Below are 21,949 nucleotides of genomic sequence, written 5' to 3' on the forward strand. Positions count from 1 at the left end.
TGATCGATGCCAGTACACTTCCGTGGAGGGAGTAAGCAGGGAAGATTGCCGCAGGAGCAAACGTTGTGAATACGCTTTAATACGTATTCACAACGTTTCCTCCTGCGGCCATCGTCTCTGCTTACTGCTTGCATCGGATTGGCCTGCCTGCCTCTGACGTCACACGAAGCTCACGCCCTTTAAAAGTCAACTGTAACTAGCGCGAGTTACAGCTGACATTTAAATGACCTTTTGGTGAGCTTCCTGTCTCCCTCTTCACGACGTCCATCCTGCCCGCAGCCCCGGAGAACCTTCAAGCAGCGCCTGCACAGGTATGTTTATTTTCTTTAATTGTTTGTGCGCGAGACCTACGAACGTGCTTTTTAATATAGTGAAGCCATGCGACCAGAAAAATGTGTCATGTATATTGTCCTACAGTTACTCCATATGGCTCCTGCACGCAGCCTCCCCAAGTCCCTATAACTGTGAGCGCATGCACCGGTGACGGCCTTTAAGACTCCGAGTCTTCCCTCTCTTTCGGTCTCGCTCCTCAGTTAGTGCAAAACCAAGACTTCAGGAAACAGGTATTACCTTCTCTTTCCTCCTTTCCTTTATTTGCTCCCCTGTGAAATGGATCCACAAAAGAAAACATTTTTGCTGGAAACGTCCTTTTTCTGACACCAGTGCAGCCTCGAGGTGGAGAGGAATAAAAGATTCCAAATGTCAAAAATACATAACTAATTAAAGCAAGACAGAGTGATTGCAAGGTGGCCAGATTGATTTATTTGCACCTAAACACATTAGCGCCACGTTACAGTGTTTGCCAGTGAAGTGATACTTTTGTTTTCTCCACTCTTTGAACAACATTGTTTTCCCTGTGTGGGAAAGTGCACCTTGTCTGGAGGTACTGAATGGGAATTGGAATTGGGAAAACGAAATGTATACAGCGTCAGTGTGTTTACGAATGTGGTCTTTTTAAGCCACTATGTTTTGAAAGGATATATGCAATGGGCACTGAAACGGGTCCTTTCCGGGCCCTGTATTCATGGCCTTACCTTTTCATGCGAAAGCACTCACTGCTTACATTTCATATGCTTTACTTAATCTTGCATTCCCTATGAGTGTTTGCGTTTTCTAGGATGTTAACTTGTTTTAAGCAGCATATTGTTCTTGTCAAGTGCGTAATTAGAATTGAGTCACATCCAGGTGTTTATAGCGGGTCAGTGCACTGCAAGTTCCTCTTTGTAGTTGCATCCGATTGTGAAATACAGCATTGTCTAATGTTTTGAAAGTTTTTTTTGTTTTACTCTAGCTCCGCCCCCCACAGATCCCGCCCCCACAGACTCCACCCCTATCACTGCGGCCCTCGGCCACTAACCACACTGTAATTTTGGCCCCCGACAGAAAGTTTGTGAGTACCCCTGCCCTATACCAAGGACTTGCGCAACTCCATGCCAAACAGGGCAGCAACCTGAGAGCAAGAAGGGGGAGTTCGACGCTCTCGTTGCGTAACTTCAAGAGTGTGTGTAACCGGCGCACCAGAGCACACAAAGAGTCAGTGACATTAATGTGTAAGGCGACGTGAGCTGATGGGAAGCAGAAGCAAACTGCAAGTGTTTATTGTCACCGACTGAGCGAACATCGGCTCAAGTTTGTTTCTGCACGGAGCCATTGAGGCTACCTTTCATTTTCACTTTCCTGCGCTGCGCATCTAAAAGCCACGCAGTTGCCCTCTTAGGTTTGTGATTTCAGCATACAAACAGCTCCGTGGGTTTGATTGATTGGAACACTACTGCCAACCTGTACATTAGATGTGCCTTTGTTTTTTTCCTTTCGACAAATATTTTAATGAGTGCCAGTCAGTGAGTGCGTCTGTAATGCCGCTGTGGCTTAAGGGTCAGAATGCTCTCTGTAGTTTGTACTGTTGTTTGTATGCTCGGTTGAGTAGTGTGTGTTCTTGTTGGTAGAAAATGTAGTTTCTTTTTGAGTATAGCAGAGGTCTGGTATTAAGACTACTACTTTTTGGGTCGAAGCCTATTAGACAGCTGCAATATCTTGGGGACATTCTGAAAGGTTCCCTGGGAAGGCATATGGTCATTGTTCACCATTGGCTTTGTGGTTTGTAACTCACATTTGCCTGCTTTCTATTTGCTGGCTTTATCTGTTTTAGGCTCTTCAGCTTGAGTTCGTCCCTTCTCTTGCCCAAACAGTGTTTACTGTATTCTTCCACCAGTACTGGATTTCTGTAAACAGGCCTCTAAATCTTGTTCTTAGCTCCTAACATTTGCTGTGCAGTCAAAGACAGAGGACAAATGTCTGGCTGTCTTCCAGGGAGCTTGTGTTTTACTTTTCTTTCTCTGACTTCCAAGTGACAGAATTTATGTAACAATCATGATAGCCACTGAGGGTGTGCTGGTCGGAGGGCTGTCTGATGTTACGTTTTTTTTCTACCACAAAACAAAATTAAAATGTCTGTAAATGAACTGTGCAGATATTTCAGAGTATCAGAGTTAAGCTAACACTAATGAAGCACATTTTTGGTAATTCTGAAGTGTGGTGGAAACAAATATTAATGCGATCAAAACAAACCAATACACTAGGTGATGACATGTCCACACATTGTTTGTGCGCTGAATACCTTCAACAGTAAAACTGTGTCTGTGCAAATGTAATGGCCATTTCAATTGAAGATGTGTTGTCTTTAATGGCAGTGCGCTACCACACCATGCATTCCACTTTATCCTACTCCACTCTACTCTGCACCGCTGTATGCCACTGCTCTCTACTCTACACCACTTTACACTATGCCAATGCACTCTACCCCACACTATTCTAATATACACCACTGCACTCTTTACCACTGCAATCTACACCACTCCGTGCCACCCTACTCTATGCCACTCTACTCTGCACTCGATGCTAATGCACTTTATTCTGTACCACTTCATTCTACATCCGTGCACTCTTTGCCAATTCACTCTACGCAACTCTAATATACTCTGCACCACTGCACTCTATTCCACTGTACGATGCACCACTCCACTCTACTCTGAAACAATCTACTCTACACCACTGCACTCAGCGCCATCGTACTCTGTCATGGCATTCTGCGCCACAGCACTCTACTCTGCTCCACTCTACTATATGCAACTATACTCTACTCTGCAACACTGTAAACCAATGCACTCTATGCTATTGTTCTGTACGCCACTGCTCTCTACGCCACTCCTCTCACTCTACTCTATGCCACTGCACTCCATGCCAATGCACTCCATTCTGCCTCACTCTATTCTATGCCACTTTACGCCAATACACTCTATGCCATTACACTATACACCATTCTACTCTGCATCACTCCACTCTAGGCCACTGCACTCTACCCTGTGCCACTCCACTCTGCACCACTTCACTCCATGCCACTTCACTCTGTCGCACTCAACTCTATGCCACGCTACTCTGCACCACTGCACTCTTTGCCACTTCACTCTACTCTGCACCACTCTACTCTACACCTCTCTACAGCACTCTACGCCAATGCACTGTACGCCACTACTCTATGTCCCTCCACTCTACGCCACTGCACTCTACGCCAATCCACTCTAATCTACTTGCACCACTACACAATACGACACTGCACTCTACAACATTCTGGCCTATGCCAGTGCACTCTAGACCACTCTATTCCACTCCACACCATTCCACTCTACGACATTGCAGTCTACCCAGCGGCACTCCAGTCCACTCCATGCCACTCTACTCTATGCCACTGCACTCTATGCCAATCTACTCTACACCAATGCACTTTATGGCACTATGCTCTACTCTGCAACACTCAATGCTACTACACTCTATACCAATACACTCTATGCCACTCTACTCTGCACTACTGCATTCTATGACACTCTACTCTGCAACACTGCACTCTCTGACACTCAACTCTGTGCCACTCTAACTTCTGACACTCCACTCTGTGCCACTTCACTCTATGTCACCTCACTCCACTTTATGCCATTCTACTGAACTCTACAGCAAATTCACTTTATGCCAATCCACTCTATACCACCCTAATCTACTGTGCACCACTGCGCTATGTAATACTGCACTCTACGTCCCTCTAAACTACTCTGCACCACTATACTCTATGCCAGTACACTCTACCCCATTCTACTTTGCAACACTGCACTCTTCCCCACTAAACTATACACCACTCCAGCCTAGGCCACTCCACTCTTCTCCACACCACTCCACGCCACTCTATTCTGCAACACTGCACTCCATGCTACTGCACTCTACACCAATGCACTCTATGCCACTACTCTATGCCACTGCACTCTACCCTGCAACACTCCACTTTACACCACTTCACTCTACTCTGAAGCAATCTACTTTACGCCACTACACTCCATGCCACTGCACTCTACGCCACTCTACTCCACTCTGAGTCCCTCCACTCTAAGTCACTGCATTCTATGCTGCGCCACTCTACACCACTCTACTCTACTCTGTACCACTCTACGCCACTTCGCTCTACACCAATGCACTCTACACAACTTTACTCAAAATGAACGCACTGTACGCCAACTACTCTGCACCACTGCACTCTACGCCACTATACTCTACTCTGCAGCACACTGCACCACTGCACTCTATGCCATTGCATGTAACGCCACTCTACACCATTGCACTCTATGCCACTGCACTCTACAAACTTTACTCTGGACCACTGCCCTCTACACCACTCTACTCTGTACCAATCTACCCTGCACTACTCTCCTCTGCACCACTCTCCTCTGCACCACTGTACTCTGCACCACTGCACTCTATGCCATTGCACTCTACATAACTGCACTCTACACCACTGCACTCCACAACACTTTCATCCGCAATACTGCACTCTCTCCCACTGAACTCAATGCCACTCTACTCTGCACCACTACAATCTACACCACTGCACTCTACTCTGCATCGCCCAACTCTATGCCACTCTACTGCACTCTATGCCAATGCACTCATTGACACTCCACTTTACGCCACTCTAATCTATTCTGCACCACTGCATTCCATGCCACTGCACTCTACACCACTCTGCTGTATGCCACTGCATACTAATCTGCACCTCTCCACTCAACCCTGCACCACTCCAGTCTACCCTGCACCACTCCACTCTATGCCACTTCACTCTACTCTGAAACAATCTACTCTACGCCACTGCACTCTACACCACTGCTCTACGCCACTCTATGCCACTCCACTCTATGTCTTTGAACTTTATGCCACTACAATCTACTCTGCACCACTCTACTCAAAATCACTACACTCTATGCCAATACAGTCTACACAACTTTACTCAGAACCAATGCACTCTACGCCACATCACTCTATGCCAATCTACTCTGCACCGCTGTACTTTACGCCACTTCATGCTAGGCCACTCTACTCCACTTTAGGACCCTCCACTATGACACTACACTCAATGACACTCTTCTCCATTAAACTGAACTCCACTCAAATCCACTCCACTCAACTCTACAACACTCTACTCCACTCTATGGAATTATACAAAGCTCCTCCACTCAATGACGCTCTGTGCCACTCCATCTATGCCACTCCATGCCACTTTGATCCACTCCACTACTCTAATCTACGCCACTTGACCCTGACACTCTATGCTACTCAACTCTACAACACTCTACTCCACACTATGCCATTCCACTCTCCTGCATCACTTCACTCTATGACACTCCACTCCGCTCTAAGCCACTCTACTCTACAACACTCTACTCCACTCTATGCAACACCCTCTACACCACTCCACTCTGTTCTACACCACTCCACAACACTTTACCCTCCTCCACTCTACAACAGGGGCGGCTTTAACACTCGTTGCGCCCTGTGCGACAATGAACACCTCTGCCACGGATTCCCTCACCACCGCCCTTTAACAGTGCCCCTCAAGTCACCAGAACCACTGTCTCTCTGATTCATTTAGTTTTATAGCACCACTCATACCAGTGTAAGGTGTCAGAACACTTTACATCTCACACACACACACACATTGCACAGAGACAACCATAGGTGTGTAAATCAGTGTATAGGAAATGTTACATCAGACAGGACTACAAGGTGTAGTGTAGGAGTGACATGTTAGCGATACTGTTAGGCAATATAGTTTAGGAGTCCATATTCTGGAAAAGCACAAATTCTGAATCTAAAATGTAACACCATTGTTAGGGGTTTTCTTTAATAACAAGAATTGTTTTCTACCCAAATGAACCCTTTTGGCAAGATGAGGATAATGAAAGACTGGGGAAAAACATATAGCTCTAACATAATACTTGCAGTTTACACACAGCAGTCTGATGGCAGGTAATAGCTCAATCTTCTATATTACGATTTTGACTTACAAATGACAAGTAATACAAGGAGCTCTCTTACAGAAGCAGTAACTTTACACTGACCTATATACATTACATGAACTTTGTTATCTGCATGGCACACATTCTTAGCAGCAGTCATTTTAACCAACTGCGCTACCTTTGGATAAGTCAAAACTTCCACTAAACAAACCTCTGTCTCTTTCCAGGAAGACATTAATCACCGGAGTTAACTTGACATTTTAACTGATGCCTGATAACTGTCGGGGGCCAGGAACGCGGTGGCAGGTGCTTTTTAAATGACAATATATTTGCCAAAATGACACCCCCACCCCAAGTCAGCGCCCGGTGCGGTGGCACTGATCGCACCACCCTAGAGCCGGCCTTGCTCTACAACATTCTACTCCCTCCACGGCACTTCACACCACTCCAGTCTACGCCACTGCATGACATCCGCTTCACTCCACTCCATGCTACTCCACTCTTCTCCACTCCATAACACTGCACTCAACTACACTTTAATGCACTCCACGGCTCTCTCCTTTGCCCCACTAACTTTTAGCCATGCTGAACAGCAGCCACAATGGTGTACAATATGGCTAAAACATATTGACAAAGCTATAGCTCTTGCATAGATGAGGCCTATTGGCTTTGCTAAAGCTTGATTTTTCATGTGAGTGTGATTTTGTAAGAAATATAATAAAAGATTTCTTACAATTGAAAGAGAGAGTGACGGAAAACAAGTCGGTCTTTTAGCAATGGTGTAGAAACAGTTTTCAGAGTAGGGTGCTGCCATCAATGTTACATCATTGAAAACAAAGGGATTGTGAAAAATCCACGCGGCATGTAAAGAACAAGGGTAGCAAATGATTCACAACAATTAAGCAGGAGAGTGGTAAAGGTGTGGTATGTAGCCAGTGGTGCATATTGGAGCACACCGTTGCCAATATATTAACAATGCATGGCTTGGTAGTGTACTGTCATTTATAGACAGCATATTTTTCATTGAAATGGCTACTAAATTTGCACAGACAGGCAGTTTTACTGATAAAACTCTAAAGGACACACATGATAGATAATGTGTGGAGTGTCAGCGAATATTTATAATTTGCACCTCAGCAAGTAAAGTGTCTTGATTTGTTTTGATCAGAAAAAACCTTTGTTTCCATCACATTTCAGAATTACAAAAACATGTGCTTCATTTGTGATGTTCTAAATGCTGATAAAGTGTGAAATATCTTGAGAGTTAATCTACTGTTATTCAACTTTTGTTGTGTGTCAGGTAAAAGTAGATATCCTTCTCCATTCCTTTCACACCCCATGTACCTTTGCAAGGTTATCACATAGTTTACTTTACAAAATGGTCCCACTTTGTAGTCAGAGAAAGAGAAGTAAACATCATCCTCAAGGTTAAAAAAAATAAGCAGCAATTTGTCAGAAGGCACAGTCTGACATTTGACCTTTGTCCTTGAACCACAGCAAAAGTGACAAGATAAAATCAAAATGTAAAGGCATCTTTATTGCTAATTCACCTTCTGAACTCCAGCGTGGTTATTCTGGGGGTGCTCGCAGCACACCCAGCCCCCCTACTTTTAGCCCCTTTTAGAAACAAATAACGGACTTGTGACTGACTATGTCTAGGTTTAGCGGCGTTTTCAGTCACATGCCTGGCTTGTGACTGAGGCTGCTTCTTGCTATCCTACCAACTCTTTCGAAGCATACACCTGACGTCATTAACTCCGCCGCAGCTTCACAAGCATTTCAGAACCATAAGCCCGACCTGTGATCCCACAGCGCTCGGCGTGGCAATCTTTCTTGCCCTTTAGATCCTTCCAGATTCACAGGTCACTCCTCGAGTCTGAAACAAAGCTAATGACCTCCTAATATAGCTGCCCATTCCTGGGCCTGATTGCTGCAACCCTATGAAACCTTTAGAGGCACAGGCCTTGTGGCTGCCTGTGTGCAAGCCCACCCTTTTGCAGGCAGGGAGCTGACTTCAAACTTAATGCCAAAGCTCTGCCTGGAGAACAGGCGCAGGAGGGCTGACCCTGCCCCGGCCCCGCGAGCCTAGAGACGCACAGGCCTAAAAACCTGGGCCACTAGAATTATGCTTCAGTTAGGGACCACAACATGCTGCAGTTGATGAACAAATGATGCAGCAAGAAGCGGCAAATGAAGTCCCCAAATCTGTGGCATTATTCTACCTCTGTGTTTTATGTAGAGCTAAGCTGTTACTCATGTTAATTCCTCCTTACAGCAACAAACAGCTAAAAGGTGGCCACTTGATTTTTATAGTGTCTGCCACAATCTTGCACCATATATTTGAGCTAGAATATTTGAATTTGTTTGTTCAAATCTGAAAATTAAGCAGCACATGTTGGAATATGTGGCAAGTGCAGCTATTTCCTATTAGGTGGAAAACGTTTTGGCTGCAGCATTGTGTTTCTCCAGTGACCCTGCTTGTAACCGTCCAATCCGAGCCTTTTAGAGGCACGTCTTACATTTGACTGACCAATGACTTCTGAGGGATGCAGCCTTGCTGGTTTTACTTGGTTGTGTGAAGGGGTCTGAGATTGTTTTCTATTGAAGCTCCAAGCTTTGACCCCTACTGGTGTATATGAAGTTTGGCTGTACTCTAACCAGGCCTGGGACAGACACCATCTATGCTGCTTATTTTAATGAATATGTTTTACTTTCACCCCTGAACGCCTGTATTTTTATATAATTTGTTGGCCTGGGGCCCAGATGAGCAGTGGAACTCATACATGCCAACATTTTAGAAGAGGAAAGTTGGAGATTTAAAAAATAAATAACGGGAGAATGTACTTCTCCCATTGACTTCTATTGCAGCCTGCATTGGGTCTATTGGCAGGTATGGGACTTGCAAGTGCGCTGCTGCAGGATCGTATATCAGAAATTCAAATATACGTTCTATTCAAAACCTGTCAGGAGCACAGAGAAATCGCTATGGCAGACAGAGAGAGCTCGACAAAAAAGTTGTGCACTTGCTTGCAGGAGCAGGTTACTGGCAGTACATAATTCGAGTCACACATGCCCAGCCCCTGCCACCTGAAGCCCGCAGAGGAATCAGGTTTTTGCAGTCTCCCGCCTGAATCGGAAGGGTTGGCATGTATGGTGGAACTTGATGATGTCAAGAACGCATGGCTGACATAGTCCTAGCATAAGAAGCAAAGGAACGCTCTCTGTAAGTACTGTGTTATACAATTTGGTGTATTTGTGTGTGACAGATCAATCAGTTGGCAGAAACTTTTGCCCTCAACTCGATTTTCACCTGGAGCATGGGACTCACGCAGGTTGGTTCAATGATCAGGCCTGGCCAACACTCACCTCTCTCAAGCTTTGAAACCCAGGTGAAAGCCATCTGGGAGTCCCTAGAGTGCAGCGGAGCGTACCACTAGCAAGTACAGCACTGGAGCGTACCACTAACGGGTGCAGCACTCCACTTCCCACAAGGGCGATGGACTCAAAGTGACTGTTCCATGTAGGTGTTGACCCATTTGGAGCCCTAGGCAACACCCAGGGGGAGCCATTAATAGGTCCGCATCCTCACAGGACAGGGAAGGAAGAGCTCCGCAGTGTTGCATTCCAGTCAGCCGCTGGAGGTATTCGATGCAGCTGCTTATCGCCGTGGCCTGCAAAATCCTGAATTGTTTTGGCAACATGTAGTAAGTGAGAAGGTAAGAGTAATTGTTTTTTTATATAGCGCTTACCACCCCTTACTTACGAGGCGTTGAATTGCTTTTCGGTGAGAAGTACACTACTCTGTAACCCAAAATGGATTAATGCTGATTTGCATAGGGAAATATGAATTAATTTGTGTGGGGGACATGGAAGTCTGTTAGTTGAATTGAAAAGGATAAGGGGGGAATAGAAGAGGAAAGAGTTTAGAAAGTGTTTATTGGGTTATAGTAGTAGGAGTGGTTTGGGATGAGTACAGGAGAGATGGAGGAGGGGAGAGTCTCTAGCAATGGGTTAGGGAGGTACTAGTAGTAAAATGGGGTCTCAGATGAATCTAAGGAGGGATAGGTGAGGGAAGAATTTAGAATGGGTTGTTTGGGAGATCTAGGGAAAAATGAGGTTTGGGGAAATACAAGGGGGGGCAGAGGAGAGAAGAGTCTAGAAAGGGTTATTTTGGGGGTCATATTAGTAGAATGGGTTACTTTGGAGATCATAGTAGTAGAATGAGGTTTAGGAAGAGTCAGAGAGTGGAGGTAGATGCTATACTGAGAGAGGTATAGGGTGAAACGTATGGTAGTGCATTGGAGAGACGCAAAAGTGTCAGTAGGAGTAAAGTAAAAAATAAATAGATACATAAGTACATGGAACGTATGCATGTATAAGGAAGGTAATATATCAAGATTTAAGTTGTAATGAATAAACTCTGATGTTGCTGTACTAAGTTAATTTATTTGTGTAGGTTTTTCTTTTCTATAATTCAATAGTGAAGCACTTGTATGTAGTTATGATAAAATGTACATATTGTGATAAACGTATATGAAAACTATGCAGTGACGTATATACATGTTAAGCATACAAAAAAATAATCATAAGCAATATGTACATTTGTCAAGCAGACCTGAAGAATATCTATATATTTTCAAACATAATTATTATACATATTTATACAAAGAAATACAAATGTCTAGACACAAATATATATTCAAATGAAATGCTTATATACACAGGGATTTGCTGTACATTTCTATTTGAGTATGTTGTTTGAGTAGGGAAAAGCCAACTCTTGAGTAGTCTTCTGAAGATAAGATAGTTATCCGTGGATATTATGTTTGGGGGTAAAGAGTTCCATAGTTTGGCTGCTTGAACAGAGAAGGTTGTGTCACCTATGGTGGGATTTTGAGGCGAGGTGCAAATCTGGAACTGAGGTTCCTTTGTTGCATGTATTTGGTGATTTTATTTCAGATGAAGGGGCTCTCTTGTTCCATGTGTTGCTTTGTGGGTGATACAAAGCAGCTTGAATGTGAATTTTCTGGCAACTGATAACCAATGTAGGGCTCTCAAGGCAAGGGAGATGTGGGCTTGTGGCTTTACATGTAGGAGTAGTCTGGCAGCAGAGTTCTGAATCCATTGTAGTGTTGTCATAGTTGATAAGATGATCCGTGGTGGAGGCCATTGGCGTAATCAAGTTTAGACAGTACAAGATAGATAGTAGCTTGGACCTTGTGTGGAAATCCTAGGTGGGGGAAGATGCGTTGCAGAATTTTCATAGCAATGAAGATTGATCTTGCTAATTTGTCCACTTGGGCATTCATTGATAGCGTGGAGTCCATGGTAATTCCAAGGTTTCTTAATTCCTTAGATTCTTTAGGAGGTGTTCCCAGATCATTAGGCCAGGAGGCGAGTGGGTCATAATTTTTTCAATCGCCACATGTGAGTATTTCCGTTCTGGAAGCATTCAATTTGAGGTGGCCCCCTGTCATCCACTGATCAATGGCTCTGAGGCAATGGAAAATGTATTTGTGAGTTACAATATCTTTGGGGCTTTCCAGTTTAAGGAGTTTTTGTGTGTCATCTGCATAGGTAGAGCATGTGAGGTGAAAGTCATTGATCATTGCCGATAATTACTTCATGTAGATGTTGAAAAGCATGGGTGAGATGATAGTGCCTTGCGGAACCCCTGCTGTTGTGAAGTATGATTTGGATTAGAAAGGGGGAGACTGGTTGACATTTGTTCTGTTTTGCAGATAGGTTGTGATCCAGTCTAGAGCAGTCCCTTCTATGCGGCTTCGTAGACTCTTTGTATTAGAGTGTCATGGTCAACAGTGTCAAAGGGAGCTGAGAGGTCCAAGAGACGTACTGCAGCAACCCTGTTCCAGTCTATGGTGTTCTTGAGGTCATCCCAGATGGTGATGAGGGCAAATTCCGTTCCTCTACCTGGACAAAATCCTGTTTGGAAGTCTATAAGAATGGAGTTATCATCCATGAATTGTAAGATCTGGGTGAATAGCGCAACCAGTCATATGATCCAAGGTGAAACACTCAAGTTTGTCTGAAGGTTGTTTTCAACTTACCACAGGAAAACCAGATCCGTTGTGGAGGTGTCAGCTGCCCCAGTCTGGATTGTTTCAAACTGTCAGTAAAAAACAAAAAAGTTTTACCCTGATAACTCAACCACTTAGTATGGATTCCCCAGGCATCTTTCTTATTGGACAGTCAAGTTCAACACCAATATTCTGGGAAGAATGGGTAGAACTATTTGAAAAACTATTTAGTTTCCTTGGATGGGAAGAACCTCAGGTCCAACAGGAAGAAATCTTTGTTAAACAGTGCTCTAGGTAAAGAGGAGCAACATGTTCTAGAGTACTTATCCATGGCTAAAGCCCAAGAAAGCCACGACATCTCGGATGTGGACCAGGAGGCTAAGTCGAGATTTGCCAACAGGTTTGCTGAGTCAACCTGGCTATGAACAGACATAAGTGACATGCCCAGCCACAGAGACCGCAATGAGAGCACAGATGAATCTGTACCTAGACTACTGGAGCTGGCAATCACATGTCACATTTTGAACATTATGTATGAGCTAATTAATGACTAACTCATCATTCAATGCTCCAGCAAAAAAAATGCGAGAGCGGTTGTGGGCTGCAAGGAACTCCCTTCTCAAAAGAAGCCACTGATATTGCAAAAATTGCTGAGGAATCTAATGTTGGCATGAGAGCCATGGAAACCTATGAGACAGAAAGAGAACGGAGACAGTGGTGGCAATGGGTGGTGAGGGTGAAGTTGCTTTAGTCAATAAAAAGAGAGTTAGCAAACAAGGGAGAAGTAAAGCAGGAGTACGTAATCTGGAAAAAAAGTGGAAGTCAAGAAAAGGATCACTAGGTGCAGGATTGAATAGCAAAGTTCGGAATCTAAGTCTTATTTTGTGCTCAACAAGGAATATAGGTGAAGTGGTAGGAGGGGACACTTCGCCAGAATGTGATGAACAATAGTGGCAAAGTGGAAGTGTTGCAGTATTTAGTGAGTAGATGGTAGAAACCAATAGGATTTTGAGTGCAGGTGAGGGTGAGGAACAATTAGGTAGGAATTGTCACCTGAAAGCTGGCAATAAAATAAATGGCAAAGTGGTGCACTGATAGTTATTCTGGAGGTGTTGGTGCAAAGGGTGTGGGGGAACGTTAAACTTGAGCCCAAATATATCAAGGAGTTTTAGGGAAGTACCATAAAGGTGGAGGGGTACTTTCAGGCAGATAATGAATTTAGGCACAAGTACACTTCAGTAAAGGTTTACATGTCAAAATGATGTCTACCCATTCTGGAAAAGGGTGCATCAATTTGATCTTCATAGTACTATAAACTCCTGAGGGGGACTAACAGGTGATGGTAGTAGAAGATACTAATATTCAGAAGATTATGAGATACTCGCCCTTGCATTTGAAAGACCATTTTTGCCCTCTCACTCACTGAGATCTTAAATCTGCTATCCCCTGCGAGAAAAAAGGCCAAAAGTCAGGAACTAATTTTCATTTTGCATTTCACAAGGTCTGCCAAATAGCACTGGAACATATACTATCACTATTCCTCACTTTTCAGCCAACAACATGTTGCATTGTGGGGCTTGTATTTTTGTTTTTAACAGCTTCAGTATGGACTCAAAACCCCAACATTTAAAGTGCTGTTGGTTGAAATGCCATAATTGGCTGAATGTATTATATATGACATGGAGCCACTTATCAGGTATGGTATAACATTTATCAGTGTTGTCTAGTCCATTTAGAAAACTGCTTGTTTCATAAGCAAAATCAAAAGTAAACTCAACTCACATATTTAGTGAGGGTTCACTCTTTCTTTCACACCATGCATTAAACCCAGCATTGGCACAGCAAACTATTTTGTCTTTTGCATAGTTTTATACCAAGCTTCACAACTGTTGGGGCGGAAAAGTCATCTGCATGCTAAAAGACGTGTACCTCTGCCCTTAGTGCCCAACTGTACTGTTGTCTGGATCCTTAATGCTGAGTTTTTGTCAGAGGAGAACATGGATCATGTGTGTGCGCCATGACATAGGCCTGTCTCACGGCTTGCGTTCTTGTTGGAGCGGAAGGGGCACCCAAAACACTGCTCTCATGGTGCTGGAATGCGACCACCTTCACCAGGACTTAAGCAGCACAAGCGCAGTGGTGGCATCAGACGGTGTCATGATCAGTAGACGTGAAAATGACCTTTTTATCCTGGGTCACTGGAGTGAGGCCCACAAGCTCACTCCTTTATTAAAAGTCACGCTGCTGTGTGCTTAACTCACCCCTGGCCTACATGGGGTAGATGTGGAAGGGTGTGCATGATGGAACCGTGCTGGGTGCATGTGTGCTCGCAATAAGTACACTATACAAGGGGTGAAGCGTGGTACAGTGCGCGCACGGTAAATGTATGTATGCTGGCAGTGTGTGTTTTTAAAATAACACATTATGGTACAATACAGAAAGGCTGCAGTACTGAACAGTGTGTGCAGACTGAATGCGTCTGTGGCATGTACTTATGCTGTAGTGGCATATTTCATGAGAATAACCGTGCTGTGCAGGAAGTGTGCTGCGGATGTACACTGAGTGCAAGTGTGCCTGCACTGGTACATTTACATGGAGGACCTTGGGTTCCATTTTGGGAAGCCCAGGCCTGTCGGTGGAAAGCATGAGTAGAGAAATCCCCCAGATTTGTGTATTATTGCCTTCCTGTAAGCTGGGAGGGTGTGCACTGGAGGATGGGAGAGACAGGCGCACTCTGTGCTTTTAAAATGTCTCTTTTATTCAATGATAGATCACAAGGAAGAGGCCAAGACACATATTAGGCAAGGAGATGGGGCTAAGGGAATCATACAAAGTAGGGCTGGGAGCCCAGGATTAACCTTTTGATGCACATATCACTGTGGCTGACATCCAAGTGTGAACTCTGGTCACTCCCATGAATCTTGTTGTGGTTAATCAGCTTTTGAGTCCTACCTGCTGTAACAGACATCCTTCAGAAAAAAGGGGAGGATGTCTATTTCAAATAAGCGGAAACCCAACATAAAACTTCAAAGATTCAAACACTAAATTACATTGTGCCTGAAAAAGGACTATAAGTAGGGGAGTTTGAGACCTCAAACTTTGTCATCTTCCAAGCATCCAGATGGGCTGTGTGAGGAGGGGAAGCACCACAAGACTGCTGCCTGTGACCAGGACTGGGAGCCCAGGCCTGCTAGTCTCCCCGCTGGACATTGATTTATTGTTTATGCTTTTTGCTATTTGAATTATGAGTCGCGTTCACTGATTTGTATCTGTGCTCCGCCACCCGCTCCGAAGGAGCCTTGAATGCTGGTACGACATTACCTAACTGAGAGTCAAGAGTAGAAGGGGTGCTTGGCCCAGTTGAGCAGGATCCATAGTAGGTCAGGCCCGGTGACATCGGGATGAAAGGCCTCAGCCCACCACATGGGGGGACCAGTAACCCCTGTGTGGCAATATCTAGAATGTCATGATGCAAGTATGATGTAAAAGAACTGCATCATGACTGGAGTTCTAAATGTAACCAGTATCAGTCTGTGTGCTGGAGGTTGTTGCATCTGTATATGTAACTTCAACAAACCTATTTGAATCCATCTCCATTGATTACTACAAATGTTGGCGACGAGGATGGGATATTTGTGCAGAGGGCATCTAACAAGCACAACCTTCACCTCTGGGACGCCGCTAAATTGAAAATTAGCGCTATTGAAGAAGGGAAGAAAACATTTCTAGATTCCTTTCATCTACTCAACTGTAAGTCTTTACTTTTGCTATTTAAAAGAAGAGAAAAAGAATTTCTCATGACAGAGTTGCGTTATTCCGTCCACAAGCAAATGGTCTTGTGGAGAGAGTAAATCGTATTGTCATGGAGTGCATTCAGCTTTCAGTATCCAATGGTCTAGCATGGAAAGATGAACTAAGGAGGATGATGTGGGCACACAGAATTACACCACATTCAGTGACTGGTATTTCTCCTTTTGTCGCTTTAAAGGGAAGAGAACCAGGCACCAAGGAATCTCCCATGTGGTTAAAAGAAAAGAACCAAGTTTGGGTGGACAGAGATAACATGAGGTCTAGAGCTGCTGAGTGTCAAAGAAGCAATAGGACTGCCTTTGCCATTAGGAAAGGTGTTAAAGAACTAGAATTTATGGAAGGTGATTGGGTTGTAGTAAAGAAATTTGGATTTGTAAAGAAGGGTGAAAGTAAGTTTTCTCAACCTCATAAAGTTATATCTGTCAAAGGTTCAGTGGCCAAGTTGGATGATGAAAGGAACTGGAGTTTTGGAACTTATGTAAGGTTTCTCATCTATGAATATTCGAGACATTTGCATAATGTGTATCATATTAGAAATATTTTGTGCTTTGATTGTGTTATACACTACTGTTAACAGATTTATTAGCAATATTTGTAGCTCACGGTTTGGATCTATATAATTTGTTCCTTTATTTTATTCTTTATGTTCCATAAGGGGGGAGATATGTGGCAATAGCTAGAATGTCATGATGCAAGTATGATGTAAAAGAACTGCATCATGACTGGAGTTCTAAATGTAACCAGTATCAGTCTGTGTGCTGGCGGTTGTTGCAGCTGTATATGTAACTTCAATAAAGTTACTTCAAACCTATTTGAATCCATCTCCATTGATTACTACACCCGGCTTTCCACGTGGCCCACTGAAGGGCGTTCTGACATCACAAAATATAGGTATACCAGCAGCAGCAGCAGTGCAACCACCTTAACACAAAGAATAAGTAAAGGAACAGGTAGAAGTAGCAGAAGGAACATCGCACTATTCTCACACATAAAGAACAGGGACAATACATGTAGCCGACAAACTAAGGAAGGGTCAACACACTAGATGAGTTAAAGGACTGCTGTATGCTCTCTGTTAACAGACATACACATTTAGGAAATGACAAACTACTGGAAGAAAAAGCATAAACCCTTATGGAATTACATACATCTATGTAATCATATAGTATAATAAACCTTCACTTACCTAGTGTGGCATACATCACCAGTGATGGGAAGCATCTGAGACCCTACTATCTACTGGCTGTGCCGGCTCCAGTTATGGGTTTCCTAGCTTGGGTGCGGTTATGTCACTTAATGTCTACACTTATTCTCTTCCTTTCTGAGACCTATATTTATATACTGGCGCTCAATGATTTCCGAAGGCTTTTGCCTTCGGACTATGGGTATCTTGGATGAAATATTGTGAAATGGTCTTGGGTCAAAGGGTAGGTTATTCAAGTGCTTCTATATACCCTCTGAAAGTGCGAAAGATGGAGCACTAGACATGCCCCTTCATCATAGAACTGGTACACCTGGGGCCTCTTTGCGCAGCCCCCCAGGGCACTTTGCTATTACGGATGGGACAGCACATGCTCATGCGTTCTCTTCTGTAATACCGATAGCGCTGGCGTACATAAAGCGCCATCACTATGATCAGAAAATGCGATGTATCTGTGATATGGCTCCTCGGGCAGAAACAGCGAATTTCCTCCTTTAGAGGGCAGGGTACAGCTACGGCAGCAGCAGCACAGGCTTCCCTATCACAGCACAGGGACAAACTGAGCAGACACAGAGCAAGTTTGGTTTTCTCACGGACCAGGTATAGCATGGCAGTAGCAAAGCAAGCTTCCCTGCCCCACAGAAGGCAGCAAGTGTAGTCAATCAGATCCGGCAGGGCAGCGCAAACTTTCATGACTCCCAGAACATGCACGGTTAAGGCAGGAGTGAGATGTCGATTACAGACAGATCTCTGGAGTGGGTGCTGAAGTCACTGAGAGGAGAGCGTAAGTGGATGAGTGAGTGACCGCGCGAGCTCTGGAGCAGGAGCTGAAGTCACTGAGAGGAGTGAATAGATGGATGAGTGAGTGACCGTGCGAGCTCTGGAGCGGGTGCTGAAGTCACTGAGAGGAGAGCGTAAGTGGATGAGTGAGTGACCATGCGAGCTCTGGAGCGGGAGCTGAAGTCATTGAAGGAATTAATAGGTGGATGAGCGAGTGACCGTACGAGCTCTGGAGCGGGAGCTGAAGTCACTGAGAGGAGTGAATAGGTGGATGAGTGAGTGACAGTGCGAGCTTTGGATCGGGAGCTGAAGTCAGTGAGAGGAGTGCATAGGTGGATGAGTGAGTGACCGTGCAAGCTCTGGAGCGGGAGCTGAAGTCACTGAGAGGAGGGAATAGGTGGATGAGCGAGTGACCGTACGAGCTCTGGAGCGGGAGCTGAAGTCACTGAGAGGAGTGAATAGGTGGATGAGTGAGTGACAGTGCGAGCTTTGAATCGGGAGCTGAAGTCAGTGAGAGGAGTGCATAGGTGGATGAGTGAGTGACCGTGCGAGCTCTGGAGCGGAAGTCACTGAGAGGAGTGAATAGGTGGATGAGTGAGTGACCATGCGAGCTCTGGAGCAGGAGGTGAAGTCACTGAGAGGAGTGCATAGGTGGATGAGTGAGTGACCGTGCGAGCTCTGGAGCGGGAGCGGAAGTCACTGAGAGGAGTGAATAGGTGGATGAGTAAAACTAATTTATATTATTACTTAAATTTTGCTGATAATTAGGTTTTCATTTGACATGTTCTGATGATCAACTATTCTCATTTTTTAAAAGTCCTTGATCTGTTAGATCTTTCTGTATGTATTGTTATAAAATGAATTTTTATTAAGTAGCTAAAAATGCTGTATTTGTACTTTGCTTATATGGAAGTGCTTTGCCTCCGAATAAAGCTTTTATTGAAAGCTTTTATTGAGTGACCATGCAAGCTCTGATACCATCATCACTTTGGTTATATTCCACTTCGGCACCCTCAAAGTGCTGCTGCTGTCGCTCTGAGGACTGCTGTTTGTCCTGCTTCTTTGGTTTTCCGTGTAGACTAGTAACGGTAGCAGGCCACTGTTCTTTGCAGCAGTCCAGCCACAGCCTAAATAAATGTTCGCTACACGGGCACACAGGTGCCAACCCCTCCGAAAGGGGTTAGAATGTGACACACCAGGCGCCTTGCTATCCAAGCCTCCGTGCTGCACCTGTTCACAATGTAGAGGGCCGACACTGCATTATGTCACCAAGAGAAGAGAGTGTGAAAGTGATTAGCAGCCGGCCTATGTCACGTTATTTTATGTACTGTGCTTCGCTGTAAGAAAAGACTTACAGGAGAGGGTGCTGGGGTGGTCGCATCCTCAGGGACACTGATCCGGTTGGTTGTTTGCCAGCAAACTGGGCAGACGCCTGAGAAATCCGAACCAAATGTATCGAAACGGGCGCACTTCCCAGCAGTCCCAGCTTCTTGCACTGTGGGCGCACAAACGTGTGAGCTTCTCTCTTTTTTCATTTCCGCCAGTGCCAGCGTCTTATCTTCGACCCCAGTGCCACAGAGCCTCGCCAGCGAGAACACGCCACCCTGCCTGTCAGTATTGGCTTTTCCCTCTGGCCTCCATACTGCTCACCAGCGAGAGTTCCTCACACTACCATCATCTCACGATGCCCACCAGCGCGAGCTTCCCACACTCTCCTCTGTTCACCAGTACCGCTCAAAAACAACAGCTCAGTTTCAGTGCCCATTCAACACTTGGCCTCTCCGCTGAAGGTGCGATTCTGGGTGAACTGTAATTTGCTTACCTCGGTTGAAGTCTGTATAAACACACTTGGCTGTTTTGCTGGGAACGGGACAGGCTCTATGACTTCTGAGAGGTCCCAGAAGCGCCCATCTGTCCTCTAGGCTCTTTCTCTGGACCAGGACTCGCGCTGGACGGCGCGCACCAGCTCTACGCACGGTCTCAGTGGCCCTTTTCGAAGGCGACAGCTATGACAAGGCCCGGGTTATTTTTAGCTCCGGTGCGCCTGCTGTTAACATTTCTGAAGGGCACAAGCTCGCTTCGTGCGACGGTGGACTGTGACCGTCGTCGAGCATAGAAAGAGCGAGAACCTGCGCGGGTGTGTGTGTGCCTGCAGGTGAGGAAAACGTACCTGTTCGATGCACAGGGTCTCTACTCGGTCCTGGTGTTGACAGTCTGGAACGCGCTGACGCAGGCAGCTGTGTCAGCGACGGTGCCAGCCGTGTGTTTGTTTGTGCGGTTTCAGACTAGGCTCTTGGGGCAGAGCGCCACCCCTCCCTGCTGGAGATCCGCTGACTCACCCGGATCCTGCTTCATGATACCTTCCGCTCTCACAGGGCGGCTGGGATCGGCCGGAGACGCGATGGAAGGAAGGTTCCAGCCGTTTCCTAGCCCTTTTGTACCACTGCATCACTTTCACTTACTGCAGGGAGTCAGCAACACAAGCCTCCGACATTTGTCGGTCTATCTGTAACAACAAGCAGTGCAGGAACTGGATAAACGCTTTACTTCGAGAGGATATGGCCAGGGCCACTGGAATTATGCGGCACGGGAGGGCCAAATTATGTTGCAGAGTTGAGTAAATTATGCAGCAAGAAAAGGCAAATTATGCGGCACATTTTGGGATAGTATTACTTCTTTACTTCATTATTTTGTCATTTTTAAACTTGTTAACACTGTCTGGACATTTGTTGTACCTCATTAGTACCAGTTTAACTCCCAAAATGTAACAATAAGCTACAGAAAGGTGACCAGTCAACTTTTGCAAAGGGCCTTCCACTGTGCAGCAACATTGTGTTCATAGTGACTTTTGAACCGTAGAAACAATTTTTTTATCAAAATCAGCAGATTATGCAGCAGACGATGGATTATGTGGCAAATTCGGCAACTCTATAATTATGCGAAAATCGATGCAGCTGCATAATCGCATAATTCTAGTGGCCCTGGATATGGCTTAACAGTCACAGCTGCCTACTTTGGAGCGTGGGAACCAGAAATTAGTCTCGGCGTTGGCTCAACATCCTGTGATTCTGGGCAAATCCCTTAGGGGCATATCATCACGACACATATCGCCTCTTTTTCGGCACATAGCGCCGAAAAAGCGGCGATTCTAATACCGCACAATCATCAATGCGGCGCTAACATGCATTAGCGCATATTAGCTGCCGTTTTCCGAACGCCTTGCCTTGCATCGCTAATCAGATGCAAAGTAGGCGTTCCTCACATAGAACCCATGTAAAATATCACTGACACACCATCGGGATATTTACAAGGATGCCCCAGAGCCGCGAAGCGCCGATAATAGTTGCGCTAATGCCCCTTAACACTGGATCCTAACGTCTGGTGTTTTCTTGACTACAGTATGTGTACTATTGGAGGTGGATTCTAGGGTTGAGGCCACAGGGCCCTATCAGCAAGCTCATCTCCAATTCTGCTGGATTATCGCTGGTTTTCCAGCGATGTCACCCCATATCGCCGGCTATCGCTGGAAATATTATCACCAAAGTGCTAAGCGTTGTTGATACAGCGCTAGCCTGGCGATAATTTCCTGTGATAGCTGGCGTTAGTACAAAACGTGCTAAGCGCGTTCATTGATGATTATCGCTGAGGCTTGCTTATGCCCCTTAATCTCCTCTTGCCTTTCAAAAAAATGATTGAATGTGTTCTTGTGTAAAGTAACCAGTGCTCATGTAAAGTGCTCCAATACCTTCGGTCCAGTTCGACCTATATAAAAATGCAAAAAAGAA

General features: G+C 45.1%; 1 protein-coding gene and 1 long non-coding RNA gene across 6 annotated transcripts in view; one reads left to right on the forward strand and one right to left on the reverse strand.

Annotated features, from left to right (window-relative positions):
* Positions 1-21,949, reverse strand: part of LOC146809365 (DNA-directed RNA polymerases I, II, and III subunit RPABC5-like) — a 142,895-nt gene that overhangs the window by 53,786 nt on the left and 67,160 nt on the right. Inside the window, exons 1-2 of one of the 5 annotated variants that reach the window (XM_085616175.1) lie at positions 20,335-20,442; positions 12,404-12,462 (exon numbers count right to left, since the gene is read on the reverse strand). The exons of 1 other annotated variant lie outside the window; for it this stretch is intronic. The gene's annotated coding sequence lies outside the window, so the exon portion shown is untranslated. Of the gene's footprint in view, positions 1-12,403; positions 12,463-19,986; positions 20,150-20,334; positions 20,473-21,949 lie in introns of those variants that run through there. 3 more of the 5 variants (XM_085616176.1, XM_085616172.1, XM_085616173.1) reach the window with 3 other exon arrangements.
* The window catches only part of LOC146809366 (uncharacterized), a 42,906-nt gene continuing 41,161 nt past the window's right edge, over positions 20,205-21,949 (forward strand). The window contains exon 1 of the long non-coding RNA XR_014966409.1: positions 20,205-20,319. This is a non-coding gene — a long non-coding RNA (uncharacterized LOC146809366). The remainder of the gene's footprint in view (positions 20,320-21,949) is intronic.

Source organism: Triturus cristatus, chromosome 7 (genome assembly GCF_964204655.1).
Source record: "Triturus cristatus chromosome 7, aTriCri1.1, whole genome shotgun sequence".
Classification (NCBI taxonomy): domain Eukaryota; kingdom Metazoa; phylum Chordata; class Amphibia; order Caudata; family Salamandridae; genus Triturus; species Triturus cristatus.